The sequence below is a fragment of the Heterocephalus glaber genome, unplaced genomic scaffold (genome assembly GCF_053883595.1).
Source record: "Heterocephalus glaber isolate CG9 unplaced genomic scaffold, H.glaber_assembly_v1.0 deba00001509, whole genome shotgun sequence".
In the NCBI taxonomy this organism is placed as follows: Eukaryota; Metazoa; Chordata; class Mammalia; order Rodentia; family Bathyergidae; genus Heterocephalus; species Heterocephalus glaber.
In genome coordinates, this window is record NW_028258325.1 from 25,565,149 (window position 1) to 25,581,242 (window position 16,094).

Sequence of the window (16,094 nt, forward strand, 5' to 3'; positions counted from 1 at the left end):
TTTCACTTTTTGCGTATAGGAAGCTTAATCCTGCATATTTAGGGATAGTGGAAAAATTCATTCTAAATTATGTTTAAATCTAGCTTTTGACTTGTACATTTCTGATGGCCTCATACTGTTAAATAAAATATACTTCAAAATATTATTGTGTCTGACGCAAGTAAACTTTTCATGAAAAGTATGGGGGAAATCAAACAGAAAAGTTGGAGCTTTATTGGCCATGCTTTAGGAGCCTTCATCCTGGTAGATGTACATTTAGTAGTTATCTTCTGTACAGCTGAATTTAATACATGATGAGATTTTGGAAAGTGTCTACCTCACAATCTATTGTTACTGTATCACCAATTTTAAGAGAGGTGAAATCTAAAGTAACTTGAGTCAGGTTGAAACACGAGGCTTCCCTCGAAGATCCTGAGTCAGGGCGCAATATGATCTGCTGCAGGCAAAGCTGAAAGGGAGACGACAGGCTAGGAGACAAAGTGTTGGCTGTTGCTACCTGTGTTGATGAAGAGAAGTGTGTTTGCCAAAGTTCTCTTATGAATGTGCTGAGCTGTTCAAGAGCAAATAAACCAAGCTTCTCTAAGGTGAGGTAAGATAGAAATCCTTTTAATTTAATAAAAATAAAATCCTTTCTTCTGATGAAGGAGTACATCCTCTGTTTTCTCTCAAAAGATCACAGAAAAGAGCTCCTAGGGCAGAGAAGCTGGGCCAGTCAGTCCCAGCACCTGGAAGGAAGTTAACCTGCCGCCATCCCAAGCTCCTAGGGCAGAGAAGGTGAGCAGTGGGTGCCAGAAGCACCCCCCACACACACTCAGGGAAATGAGAAGACATGTAAACAAGCCTCAAAAACAGACTTCTGGATCACATACACCAACCACAAAGAGAAATGAGATGGAACAATCTGATACTCAACCACCTGGACTCTCTGAACTGGCAACAAAAGAGGATCTGGGAAAAATGAAATCAGAAATAATTATTCAGATAACAGCAAAGATTTTGCTCATGTGCAAGACATGATTAATAAATCTAGAGAGGACGCAGACACAAAAATAGAGGATCTGAGGAACATGATGGAATCCCATCATAGGAAACAAATGGAATCCATAAAACAGATGCAAACAGAATTCTAGGAGATTAAAAGCTCCATCGAAAGTCTGCACAGCAGAATGAACCAATGTGAGGATAGAATTTCAGATATAGAAGAAAAGATTGCAATTAGTGACCAGGAAAAGAAAAATTGCTTTAAAATTGTAAAGGAACATGAGAAATCATTCCAGCAGCTGCTACACAATGCGAAGAAGAATAACATAAGACTGATTGGAGTCAATGAAGAAACAGGAGAGAGTGCAGATAACATCAAAAAACTGTTCACAGAAGTGATGCCAGAAAACTTCCCAAGCACAGGAAAAGAACTTCACATACAGATAAGTGAGGCATATAGGACTCCAGCTAGCCTTGATCAAAATATCTACACATAGGCATATAATAGTTAGGATTCCAGAAATCCAAAAGAAGAACAAAATTCTACAAGCAGTTAGAGAAAAGAAACAAATCACATACAAAGGAAAGCCCATCAGAATCACAGCAGACGTCTCAATGCAAACCCTCAAGGCAAGAAGACCTTGGAGTGATGTATTTCAAGCCCTAAAGGAAGAAGCCTCCAACCCAGATTGCTGTACCCTGCAAAACTATCTTTCAAAATTGATGGAGAAATAAGATACTTTCATGATAAAGAGCACCTCAGGAACTTCATGAATATCAAACCGGCACTCCAAAAAATTTTAGACAGTATCCTAGGAAAAGGCAATGAGAATCACAACCCCTGGAAGCCCAGCAAAATGAATCGGTTGGGTGTGACAAATTAAACGCAAAGCAGGAGAATCCAACAAAAAGAAAATGTCATGATGAGACTTTTAAAACTTTTAACTTCATCTCCCTAATGAGTGTATAATTCAATCTTGTTATTGTACTGATTAGTATTTTTCTGATTCTAGAGTTGCACATCTTTCCTTGTGCTATACTGGCTCTTTATCATCTTCTTGTGTCTACTTTTTAATTGGGTTTTCTATTAATGAGCTCTAAGAATTCTTTATATATTCTGGTCTTAGGTTATATGCATTATAAATATGGTCCATTTAAGTACTACTTTTCATTTTAATGATGTCATTTAAAGTTCTAAATTTTGATGGAATCTCATTTATCAAGTTTTTTCTTTTATACATCATGTCTTTTGTATCCTAGGTAGTTCTTGCCTACACTGAATTCACAAATATTTTCCCTTATAATTTCTTCTTAAAGTTTTATACTTTTAGGCTTTCTTATTTAGGTTCATAGATCATTTCAAGTTATTTTTCATGTATGAAAATGAAGGGTTGAGGTTAATTTTTTATACACGGATACCAGGTATTCTAGTGCCATTTGCTGAAAACACTATCTCTTCCTCGGCTCTTGAATTGAGTTTATATTCTATAAAATGCTAATGTTGCATAATCTTTCAAAACTCAGTGGACCATATATGTGTAGTTCTATTTCTAGATTCTCTGTTTTATTCAAATGATCTATATATCTTTCTTTACACCAACACTGCCTTGGTTACTGTAGCTTTAGAAGAAGTCTTAAAATTAGGTTCTAAATGTCTTCCAACACTGTTTTTGTTTTTTTGTTTTTGTTTTTAACTTTTCTAGGTCCTTTGTACTCCTACATAACTTTTAAATTTCAATATCCAATTCTTCATTTATAGCAAGTATACACAGACCTGAACTTTTATGTATACCTTGTGTTTTCTAATCCTGATAAATTCAAATACAAGTTCTATGGGCTCCTAGAGATTTCTTAGTATTTTCTCTGTAGATGATCATTTCATCTACATATAAAGATTTTGCTTCTACCTTGCCAATCCTATCCTAATTGTGTCATTTTATTGCCAGACTATTTTGGTTTAGACCTATGTTTCAAAGTCTAATGGACAGATGAAAAGTAACCATATCTGCCCTTTTTCCCCACCTTAGGGAGAAAGCATTGTATCTTTTCCATTCATATAAGGCATTTTTGCTGGAAATATGGAGTACATGTCTTTGACCTGTTGAGAAGGTTCTGTTCTACTTCTAGTCTCCTGATAGCTTTTACCATGAACAGCTGTAGAATTTAGTCCAATACTTTTTCTCCAACTAGTAACAGGATCATATGGCTTTTTCCTTTCCTCTATTAAAATGATGACTTTTGGAGGTGGATCTTCCTTCCAATGCTGAACCAACACTGCCATCCCTATAACAAAACCACTTTCTACATCCTGTCAGATCTGACTTCTAATTGTTTGTTTTGTTAAACAAATTTCTATCTATGTTCATACTTTTTTCTTCTGTTATCTTTGTCCAGTTTTAGGATTAGCACAATATTGAGATCCTAAAATGAGGGGAAAAGTGTTCCTTCTTTTTCCTGCTGTAAATGTTTGATATAATTTATCAGTTAAAATGTATATGAGCTTGTTGTCATATAGGTAGGTTTTCAAGCTAGGAATATACTTTCTTTAATAGGTGCTATTCAAGTTTTATATTTCCTCCAGAATCAGTTTCATTAATTTGTCTTCCAAGGTGCTTCTTAGAAGTTGTCAAATTTATTTCAAAACAGATTTTTGAAATATGCTTTCTATATCCTTTTAAATTCTGTAAAATCTGTGGTAATGTCTCCTAGATCTTGATGTTGTAATTTAAAAAATGTATAATTGATATTGTGTAACAGGAAGAAAAGGTCTAAAGGTGAAGGGGAAGTGGGAGGGGTAGGGGAAAGGAAGAAAGAGAAAAGAAAAAATATGAGAAAAGGAAAAAAATGGAACCAAAGTTTTTGCAAATACAGAAGGGTGGAAGGGGTGAAGGGAGGGCAAAGGAAGGGGAAATAAAAAGAATCAAGAGACTCATGTAATGGTACAAGATCCCAATGATGAATGTAACTGTATTTTAGACCAAAAATATACCAATAAACTTAATGAAAAAAAAAAAAAAAGATCACAGAAGAAAGTATTCATACAAGAAGAGGTTCGATCATAGGAAGATTATTTATTCTTGGTACATATATTTCCCTTGTCTTAATGTTTCTCAAATCGTTACAGAAAATAATACAAAAATATTTATTCTATTTGTTTATTTGCTATAACAGAAGACACTGGAAACTCTTCAAGGTTAAGAGCTAGGACTTAAGACTCTTGACAAGCAGTGAAATGTAAGAATATGATAATGAACATACCTGCCCTCTCTCAACCCCAGAAAAGATGGGCTAATTTCAGAATAAAATGTCACTGTTTCCTAAGGATGCAAGGTCTCACACAGGAACTCCACGAGTAACAAGCTGGACACCCTGATGAAAGGCAGACTGTGCTGTGATGTACTGACATTCTTCAGCTTACTGCATTGACCCAGGCTCCAGGTTGGAGCTCCCTTTGTATCAGGCTCCTCAGTGTGATGCTGTTGTTTAGTGTTCTGTGAATTTTTCACTTTCTTTCACTTAAGGGTTCTCAACTGTCCCCTAAAAGAGAAATGGTAAAAACATCATTAGCTACATCTTAATGAAATATCTAATGAAATAGAATATTATGAATTTATCATAAACCTATGCTGGTTTTACACAATATTATCCAAATAGATACTTATAAATTATTCCTTTTGCTCATTAATGTAACATTAAAGTCAATTATCAGCAGATTTTTGAGCTCTATAACACACAAGTGCTGTGATAGATTACTAGCCACATATAAATTAATTGAAATAATATGCTACATAGAAATACTCTCGCTCTCTCAAGTATAATCCCATCAAGTCAAAATAGTATCTCTCTTGTTACCAGAGGCAGAAAATTCCCACTTCCACACACATCTTGATTTTAGTTTGACGAGAACAGCATCACACTTTTCACCTATAGTACAGTAAAATAAGAAGTTTCTGTTCTTTTAAGTTACTGAATCTTTGGTCATTTTGTCCTTATAACTAGTAATAGAAAAGTAATACAGCTGCTAGCACAGAGTAGGAAATTGGTAGTTAGGGTATAAATGAATTACTCAATGAATCTTTCACACAACTATGGGTTGTTACCCACAATATTGTAAGTACAATATAAGGTCTAGCGTAATAGAAATTTTTAATTGTAGTTTTCTACTGTATTTTATGTCTTTGCTGTTAATTTATTATCTGATATTTCAAATGATAATTTTATGTAATTATATTCTCTCTTATTTTCATTAGTTTAATTTGACCACCAAAAATTGTTCTTGTGGAGCACAGAACAAATATTGAATTGCACAACTACAGAATTTGACACTAATTTATATTCTTATATATCTTCCAGGACACAATACTAGACACTTCAAAGAAAACCACTAAGTACTTATTGCACAACTGATTAAAATATTTAAACTTCATACCCATTTCAATCAGTCCTTTGTCCATGAAAGCAATTTCTTGGCCTTTTTCAAGCTGCTCTGTACTCAGATGCCCAGCCCCAGACCTATTTAAAACTAACTATCCACCTTACCCTCTTCCATATGTGTGCAATGTTTTTATTTTTACTTTCATGTTCATTTATCTCAAACAAGCTCTTAGTATTTCCTTCTTTTTTTTTTTTTTTTGTTTGGACTGGGGATTGAACTCGGGTCCTTGTGCTTGTGAGGCAAGTGGTAGAACCACTGAGCTAAATCCCTAGCCCTAGCATTGCCTTCTAAGAACACCACCATTCCTTAGTGGCTTCAATTCTCAAATTTTATAAACATCTATTTCATAATTTTTAATTTCCTTCAACTATTTGAACATCCGATTTGTCATTCTGACACTCACCTGATAACTGTACATCTTCAATGACAAAATTAAAACAATTTCAGAAAGCCCACCTACTTACGCCTGTTTTTATATGCCTAAGAATTGCACTTCTGCTCTTATTGATTAGGCACTAAGGCCAAACACAACTCGTACTCCTAAGGCCACTGTCCCTCAACAATATTGCACCTGCAAATCTCTTTCTTTCTCCTTTGTATCTTTCATTTTCTTTTCAGAACAAAAAGAGGGAGAAAGAACAGAAACTCACATAATATTCTACTCTATGCTTAATTCAATCTCAACTTTGAAAACCATGACAATGGTTCCTAATCTCTGCTTTAAGTTGTATGTTTCTTTTTTTTCTTTCTGTTTGGTCATGAGAATTGAACCCAGGGCCTCATGCATGGGTGGCAAGTACTTGATCACTGAACTGTACTCTCAGCCCCTTTTCCCCTCATAATAAATGGTAATGTAATTCTGAGGGATGACATGCCCCAAATCCTAATGTCAGTCTGTGATTTCTTTTTTCTCTTTTACCTTCAATTTAATTAAATGAAAATCTTATTTTGCTTCAATTTTTATCTGTACACAATATTTAACCATCCTAATTCAAATCACCATTATCTTTTGTTTCAATTCTTGCATTAGCATGCTGAGCTTTTACTTCTCGTACTTTTTCTTTTGTTTTTTCGAAGTGAGGTGCTAGATACTGAACATAAGGTGTCTTGCTCTTTCTTTGTCTAATGATGAACTTCTTTAAGCAAATAGGGTAGTATGCAGTTAGGGTAGTATGTCAAAATTTGTTTAAATCATGCTACAATTTCACTCAACATATCGGTTTCTGATTCAGTTTCACTCAGTAAAAATCAAACTCCTCTAAGACCTAATAATATCAGCCCCTTCTCTGTTTTTTAACTTCATAATCTCATATCTTAAGTCTCACTCTTCCTGACATTTCTTTTTTGTTTGTTTGTTTGTTTGGCCTGTTTATTTTTGTATCCATTAAAAACAACTGATACGCTCCTACTTCTGATTCTTTGTGTTTGCATTCTCTATGTGAAGAGTTATTGGCCTGCTCATGACTTTCCAATAGTTGTAAATGTCACATTAGTCAGTGAAACTTCTGAAAATCCTTTGTATAATTCATGTCTACCTCCAAGAGACATGTTTCTTGTTCTCTTTAATGATTCATATATTTTTCTTTAGTAAAAACTTCTACCTCATTCTCTAATCATCTTACTTCTTTTTTTTGTGAACAGTTTCTCCATTCCAATCTCAAATTACAGTGAAAACTACTATAAAACATTTCAGTGAATGAATAATAAACAAAAAACCTTAAGGAATAATGATTTATTAACTTTTCTCAAACATTCTTCATCATTTTATTGAAAGAAATATCCACTAAAACAAAGAATATCGCTCAATATCCCTTACAACATTGAACACATAACTATATCTAATACTTCAATGAAGAAGCTAAAATTTTCTTAGTTTTAATTTCTTCATCTTTAAAATGGAGAAAAATACTATCCAATATTCCTCTTGTTTGAATAATGTTATCATTTTTTTCTTTGTACAAACTACATTAACTTCTATAGTTAAAGAAAAAATTGGGGACTTTTAGTAATGGAAAAAGCTGCAGAAAGAAGTGAAGTTCTGCCTGTCTTCCAGCCCATTTTCTGGGCTAGATCTGAGGTATAAGGTAACCAAGGAAACAGGTGAGGAAAAAAAGGAGGCCCTACCTTGGCAGCTGCTTTCTGGGCCTAGATCTACATTATGCGTTACACATTAGCCCACTACAAGAATACCCAGATATAAACAATTGGAAAAGCTACTGGAAAATTTATACACAGTAAATTTATACCCAGAGGACTTACACTTAATGGTCATCTGCAGTTCTTGTCCAATCGTAAGCATCATGTTATCAATTATGTAGATTTGACCCCCTGTGGGATTGGATGCCATGACAGTTCCTCCAAAGGCCATAAAGAGTTTATACCCATCAACATCAAGTGCTTTGATGAGCTCTTCTCCCTGGCTGGGCTCATGCCCTGTGGAGTATATCTTGTCTTTTCACTTTCAAAAAGAGATTGCCAGTAGTATTTGAATTCAAGAAGCCCTAGTAGATAATTCAGTTTCCCATTACTTAAAATAATTAGCTTGTCCCATTAGTGCAGATGGAGGAGAACCTGAAGCATAACGACTGCAATTTAGTCTTAGAAAAGAAAATTATATTTTTATTTTTTAATTGTATTTGCCCATGAATTTTATAAATCTTTGAGCTTTTTGCTGCTCTTGGATATACTGCTCAATGCTTCGTTTAAGACATCAAGAACCTGGACAAGACCTCCAGCTTGTAATGTTTTATGTAGATAAACTATAATTATAATGAGTGGTACTTTGTGCAAACAAACATGTTATTTGAACCAAATGGAACATTAAATTTCCTACTGGAAATGAGTGAAAATTTCAATACTATTTTGGAATATGGCCAATAATCCTTTGTATATTTGTATATCCAGATAAAAAGTTTTTTTTATGAAAGAAACCGTAGTTTTAGGTTTAGGGAACAGGGAAAGGGGACATTACTAGAACCTCTGCAGTGAGTCCTAGTCTCCTGCGAGCCACAGCAGCATGAGGCGAGTTAATTTATACAGGAAAGGTAGAAAAAATGAGACTTGGAGAAGAAGCTGAACTTTGGGCCTGATCAGTGCTGCTCTGGGCAGCAAAGATGAAAGCCCCCCCCGCCCCAGCCAGTTTGCCACACCTTTTATTCAGTACATTGTACATCGGGAGAAACAAATGTGACAAATGACTCAGGACAGAGAGTTCAATACATCGGGAGAAACAAATGTAACAGATGAATGGAGAGCGATGGAATTCCTAGATTAATGAGGAACTATCCAGATGAAGATTTCATTTCTCCCAGGATGTCTTCAGCTGCTAAATCTGGTCCTGGAACATCACAGCATAACCAGATCACTGAGGTCTCAGTTGTGACTGGAAGCCAAAATGGAATTATGTTCTGGAAATGCCATAGCTGGCCTGTAGGTGGGAGAACTAGGCCTAATCAAATGATTTTTCCCCAAAATTATATAGCATGGCTCCTGACACTTAAGCAAGAATAATTGAAGATGACCTTAAATGTCTATAAAGGATATTTAGAAATTTGGTTTTCAGTTACTTCCCATTTGGTGACTAGTGCTAATATTTATTAATTTCTTTGAATTTATATAAATGACAAGCTTTTTAAAACAATCTTTGTATAAACCCAAAGAGAGATGCACTATATCGGTATTAGAAAAGTCTCAAGTTATCCACTCTATACAAAATAAAATTCTGCTCCAATGATGAAAACAAAAGTTGAACTGCGGGCTACCCAATTCTAATTAACTTAAAATCATTATGTCATGCTGCCAATCCAGTCATTGAGTGTTTATCCTGCAATCACTCTCAATCTGTGTCTGTTTTTGTTCTAATCCTTATCACACAGACACACATGCACGCACCAAAAACACAACCTCAACCTCATGAAGTAGATGTATTTACTATACAGAAGTTGAAACAGAAAATTAGATAAGCTAAAAGACTGTTAAATGTCACTTTGTGAAGGAGAAAATATTATAGTGTAACTTTGTCTTATTCATAATCTTGTCTGTTTAATCTTAACAATGTATAAACTATGTTAATGGTTTTTATTTTTTTTAATTCCCCAAATAATGCTTCTGATAACATTTGGTTCCTCTGGCCATTCTGAGTTACTGTTTAGTGGTCAACCTTGTTTTAGTTGAAAATCACATTAAAACGTTGGAATATTCAATTTCAATTCTTCTTAGAACTAAAAAAATCGAAAGTTATTTGAGTAACACAATTTTATCATTGCTAATTGTGGGAGAAAATAAATACATATATATATGTTATTATATATATTATATGTTTTATATACATATTATACAGAGACCTTGGTTCTCATGACAAAACACATTTTCAGTTTATCATTTGAGCATTCAAAGTAGATTAAAGGCAGGATATAATATTAAAATGTATGTTAACAAATTAGTAAAGAAAATTATAAACAAGAGGCCTATATTCTCACTTGTAAATGTCAGTTTTATCATTTACCAAGCATTTGAAATTCTAGATGGTGGGTATTTTTTCTGGGCCTTAAGATTTTGTTTATTTGCTTGTTTTATTTATTTAGTGTTAATCTATAAAATTAATATCTTGGGCTGGTGACTTCTAAATTTCCTTTTGTCTACCACTGACATCACAATGTTGTATTGAAAACATTTTGCTAGGTCAATATTAGTAAAGCAGAATGAATATAAATGTTCTGATCATTCTCCATGAACAGTTTGGAAATCACTAGTGATGAATATTAAACTCACATCTCTTATTTATGTATTTCTTGATCTTATTTTGTGAATATTCCCTTTGTAGTAGCCTCTGGGCACATTTACAGGATTTAATAAGAAGAGAGATGATATCTGCAATCTTAATTGTATAGCAGAATGATAAACTCAGAGACGGAAAGCTTGTCTTGTAAATTTAATTTCCTCTAAGCTTGTTAGGAAGAATATACTAGAGACTAAAACAGCTCTCATCTCAAGTCATTGTATTACATGAACTTTTCAATTCCCATGTCAACTAGTATTAATGCATTTAAAGGCACATTGCCTATTTGAGAAGATACATGGTACATATATTGGTTTTATTGAAAATACATCTGTGTGGTTTAATTCTCCATAGACCCATGTGGGTCATTTCCAATGAATGTTTTTTAATAATTTGGGTTTAGAAAAATCTCTGATTTCCAGTAGTATTTGCATTCAAGAGCCCATAAGAGATAATTCAATTTCCTATTACTTAAAAGAATTGTCTTGTCCCATAACTAGGTTTACTGCAGGTGGAACAAAATGTGAAGCATCATGATTACATTTTAATCTCAGAATAGAAAATAATATTTTATTTTGTAATAATTTTTGGCCATAAATTTTATAACCAATGTCTATATCATAGCCATCTTTGAGGCGATGTCTGCTTATGATTTAATGGCATATTAGTGCAAGAAAAAATTAAGATATTTATTAACTTGATCAACAATTTATATACTTGTAGAAAAGGCAAATAAAGCAATCAAAGGAGAATAATATCGGCAAAAGGATAGAGTGAAGACCAAGAAACCCAAAGATGCCATGAACATATATGAAGAAAAAAAAGTACGCTGCTTTTATGGAAATGCCAAAGCTCAATGCTGTGAGCAAAATATATTCCTTTTATGGATTAAGAAACTAAAATCTAGGCTGGGAATTTAGCTCAGTGGTTTTGCCGCCTGCCTCACAAGCGCAAGGTCTCAAGTTTGATCCCCAGTACCAAAAAAAATAGAAAAGAAACTAAAATATGAAAAATTACATTGGTCGCTCAGTGTTACAAACTAGTTATACACTGTCTATTCTAAAACTGAAAGTTTAAAGAGATCATATATTATTTGCCACACATCTTATTAGGTGAAGTCCATTTCCTTCCACTTTGAATCTGGTTTCTGTGACTTTTTCACCAATAAGAGTCATGCTTTGCCATTTTCTGGGCCCAAGTCTCAAGAGATTGGCCAATCTCATTCTCTATTCTTGGAAAACTTAGACTTGGAAATTTGAGCTACCTTTTAAATTTCAATTCTTAACTATAGGGCACTTTGAATGAGGATCCAGGACCTATAAGGAAGAAACATAACATAACAGTCTTCTTACCATCTCTATAAGATACTAGGCATGTGTGTAAAGCTGTCACAGAACCTACAGAGTAGCCCAAGCTTCAACAATACAACACAGTGATATGTCACCACTGTATGCAACAGTAGGATTGCTTAGCTTAGCACTGGTCAAATTCCAGGCTCCCCAGGTTATTTACTGTCATCAAGTAAATGTTGTTTGAAGCCACTAATTAAAACAGAAACGGATACATTCAACAGGAATAGTCATCAAAGTCCACATTCACCTCAAGGCAAAAGTATTATTATTTTTCTAAAAATAATAAAAAAAAATTTGAGAGGAACTATTCTTATTCATAAAATAAGAATGATATAGGTAGAATGAATATAAATTCCACAAAATATAAATTATAAAATTAGGGCTATATCATCCTGAGATAATGTAAGGTACTCTTTTAAAAAGTACTATAAAATATACATGAAACTAGAAAATGAAGAAAACATATACTTTTACAGTTCATAAAATAAAGCTACTGATATTTCAGTATAAGGTAAATTATTTGAAAACAACGTAAAGTAAAATAAAACTGTACTACCCCAAGAGATATTAACAAATTTTAGTTATATATTGGTGTCTAGGTTTATTTCACACAATGTACTATATCAGATCACCATTACAATTTATTAGTCAAAGTCTAGAAATTAAGATACATAACTGACACTGCCTGCAGATTAGTTAGCTCGCAGTCCACCTCCAGGCTGTCACCAGTCATATCAAACGCACACGGCTTCCAAATGAATCTTTCCAAAGGTCAATTCTGATCGTGTCACCATCCTGTTCAACAAACTTCTATATTCTCCTTTGGGTGACTAATATGAACCAGATAATTTTCTGCCTTATATTTTCATATACATATTTTCTTCCTTAAGCTGTTCTAAAACAAATGCTTCTTCACTGTAATTTTAATTCCTGTTTTCTCTTGCTGTTTTTAAAGTCACACACACACAGGCATATCACATAATATGCAATATCAGAATAGGGGTATTATGTTCCTTATAAAAGCACTCATTACAAAATAAAAAGTAACTAAAATGAGAACTACCCAGAAGTTCTTTCTTCATAGGAATAATTGCATTTTACCAAGCAATCTTTGTGATTATCCCATATTCTGACAGTAGAAAAAAGTTTCATTAGAATTTGGATCTATGTTAGAAGGCACTGGATCATGTATGTTTGCCAAAGCCCCAATTTCACAAGGTTCTCCTTGCCTGTTGGGTCAAAGGGTGAATGACAAGTGGGGAGTGTGAGCTAACTGAAAGCCACACACATTTACAGGGTACTTTTTACTAGTGAAAACTTAATTGCCTTATGCCTTTCTTCAAGAAATCAAACTGTTCCAATTAAAAACTTTCTTTGCTCAGATTCATTCTTTCCTTGGCAATGCTGTTTCCAATAGAGCTTAGAAGTGTATTAAACTGTGCTCTCTTTGGTCTGTTCCATGTGCCTGGGTATTCTTAGCTTGTGCTTCATTTCTATGCTTTTGTAACCTTTTCTTCTATACTTCAATTTAATAGTGTGTACCTTGAAAGTTTCTAAAACAAGAGACCTGCACAGGAAGAAAATACCCTTATTTGAGTTGCTGAAGCAAAATATAGAAGCTTTTGGAATAGAATGAGGTGCTGATTAAATAAATAACTGAAATAAACACTCTTAAAATAGTGAAGTCAATAAATATGTAATTGATAATATGACTGAATGCTTCTGAAACATGACAAGGCATTGAGCAAGTGCAGTTGAATCTATTATGTAGTCAAGAAATCTATCTTTGGTAAGGTTGAAAGACACTTGATATGTAAAAACTGCAGAGTCTATCTTTCATTTAAACTATCAGAAAAAGTGAAGCATATATTAAACAAAGATCTAATAATGATAAACTCCCTAAAAGAAGTGAGATTGAAGGAAAGGTAGCAAAAGCAAATTTCAAAAATAAAAAAATGTTTAAAAATCTATCTTGTTTGGTTGAAATTTTTCTGTCCTCCAAGTTTTGCATGTTGAAACCTAATCCCTAGTGTGACATTATTAATAGATGAGGTCCTGGGAAGGTGATTAAGTTATGAATGGGATTTATACCATTCTAAAAAAAAAAAAAAAGGCCTTCAGGAACTTGCTTGTTTCTTCTACCCTGTGAAAAACAGTTACATATGCCACCTATGGACTAGGAAAATTGTCCTCACCAAGCACCAAATCCACCTATGCACTCATCTTGCAATTTCAACCTCCGTAACTGTGAGAAATAAATTTCTGTTGCTTTTAAGCAACACAGTTTATGGTAATTCATTACAGGAGTTTGGGTGAACTGAGAAACTACTGTATTACTTTTATATTGCTGCATTACAAATTACCACAAATGTAAAATGATATACACTTACTGTTTCTCAGTTTCAGAGGGTCAGCAATCTGGGTACAGGTTGACTGGGTGCACTATTCCAGGAGTCACAAGACTTTCTCATTTACATTTTCCTTTGTGATTCAGAACTTCTTCCAAGCTAACAAAGCTGTTGGCAGAATTAATTTCCTTGCAGATGCAAAACTGAAGGCACCTACTTCTTCAAAGCCAGCAATCAAATTTTTGACCTGCAAACCCTCTTTTACAAAGCTTATCTAAGAGCCAGATAACTTCCGTTCCAATTAATTTAAAGTCAACTATTAAGAAATGTAATTATACATACAAAATTTCTTCAAGTCTTTTGTACAACATGACATAATTATGAGTGACATTCCCTTATTTAGGGATATTCTATGACCATATAAATCAAGTTAAGACCTCACTTCTATATAAGATAAAGATACTGTAAAAAAGTATAAATAACAGAGTAGCTAAATCATCAAGGACATCTTGCCTCATCTATCTAAAAATACAAATGAATATGAATCCTGTTAACTTCTGAAAATTACTTATCCATTCTCAACTTATGCAATTTGATCATTACAATAGTGAGATAAGGGCTGGTGATTTAGCTCAGTGGTTTCGGCACCTGCCTTGCAAGCGCAAGGTCCCAAGTTCGATCCCTGGTAACAACAACAACAACAAAAAAAATAGTGAGTTCGATCCCTGGTAACAACAACAACAAAAAAATAGTGAGATAAATGCAATTATTTGGCTTTTTTCATTCAGCATAGTTCTCTGGGCATTCATCTGGGTTCTTTCATGCATTAATTGTCCATTCTGTTTTTTACTCATTAATGTTCCATGATATAACTGTACCACAATTTGTTTACATATTCTGCCTTGAATGACAAAAACTTTGCTTCCTGTTTGGGGATATCACAGATATATAGGTGTTTTCAGCTTTATTTAAAGTTTTTATTCAAACAGAAGTTTGTACTTATCTGAGTTAAATGATCCAGTGTGCAATTTCTTTGGTGTATAGTAGTAAAATATTTGTTTATGTGTGCTTATTTGTGTGTGTGAGGTATTGTTTTTTTAAAAAAATTAACAAAAATATTTTCAAGAATATCTTTACATTTTTCATTTTCACAGCAAATATCATTGTGCCTGTTTCTTCTCACCTTTTCCAAGTTCCAGTGTTGTCATCATTTACTTATTTATTTACTTAAATTTTGGTTGTTCTGGTAGGTGTGTAATCACATTGCATGAAAATTTTAATTTACATTTGTACATCTTTTCAATGAAATGATTCTTTATGCCTTTTGCTAATTTTCATTTCTACTAGTTCCAAACATAAACATATAAAAAATAATGCCTTATTAGGAGAAATGAAGCCAGGATTGCAGAACAAATGAGATAAACTGCAGACATTAAGCTTGAATCAAAAGTAAAATCATTTCCTGTCTTAAAATATAGGTACCCAAATCAACAATTATGACGTACATTAAAAAATTCAGCTAGAGATTACACAGAGTTCAGAAAGCTGATAGAAATGTGGACTGCAATGGCCAATGCGATAGTTAACTCCTGTGTCAACTTGAATAAGAAACACCCAATGGGTTGGCTTTACATAGTTCTGGGTGTGACTGAATAGATTTACTGCAGACAGAAAACCCATCCTGGAGAGACTGGTACCAACCACTAGGTTTGTAGCCTGAATGAGTAAAAGAAAAGTGAGGGCTGGGGATTTAGCCCAGTGGTTCCGTCTCCTGCCTTGCAAGCGCAAGGACCTGAGTTCAATCCCTGGTACCAAAAAAAAAAAAAAAAAAGTGAAAAAAGAAGAAAGACTCATTTCTGTTTTTAGGAGGAGCAGCGGCCTTTGTATTTTCCTTGAATATCCATCTCTTGGCTTCCAGTGTATAGTCTTCAACCTTGCAGCCAAAACTAGTCTTACCTCAGATTTTTCAGCCTTCCACAGCATGCCCTTCAGCCTTCAGCCACATAACCTTCTGCTTCCTGATGAAGATTTTCCTGAGACTTTACAGGTGGGGACCTTCAAATTTTGACAGGATCTTCAGACTTCCAGCACACAGACACGCCTTTTGTGCTCTTCCACACCTGATTGCAGGCAGCCATTGTACAACACATATATTTTTCTTGTATATATTCTTATATTTGTAGTAAGCACTGACTAATACA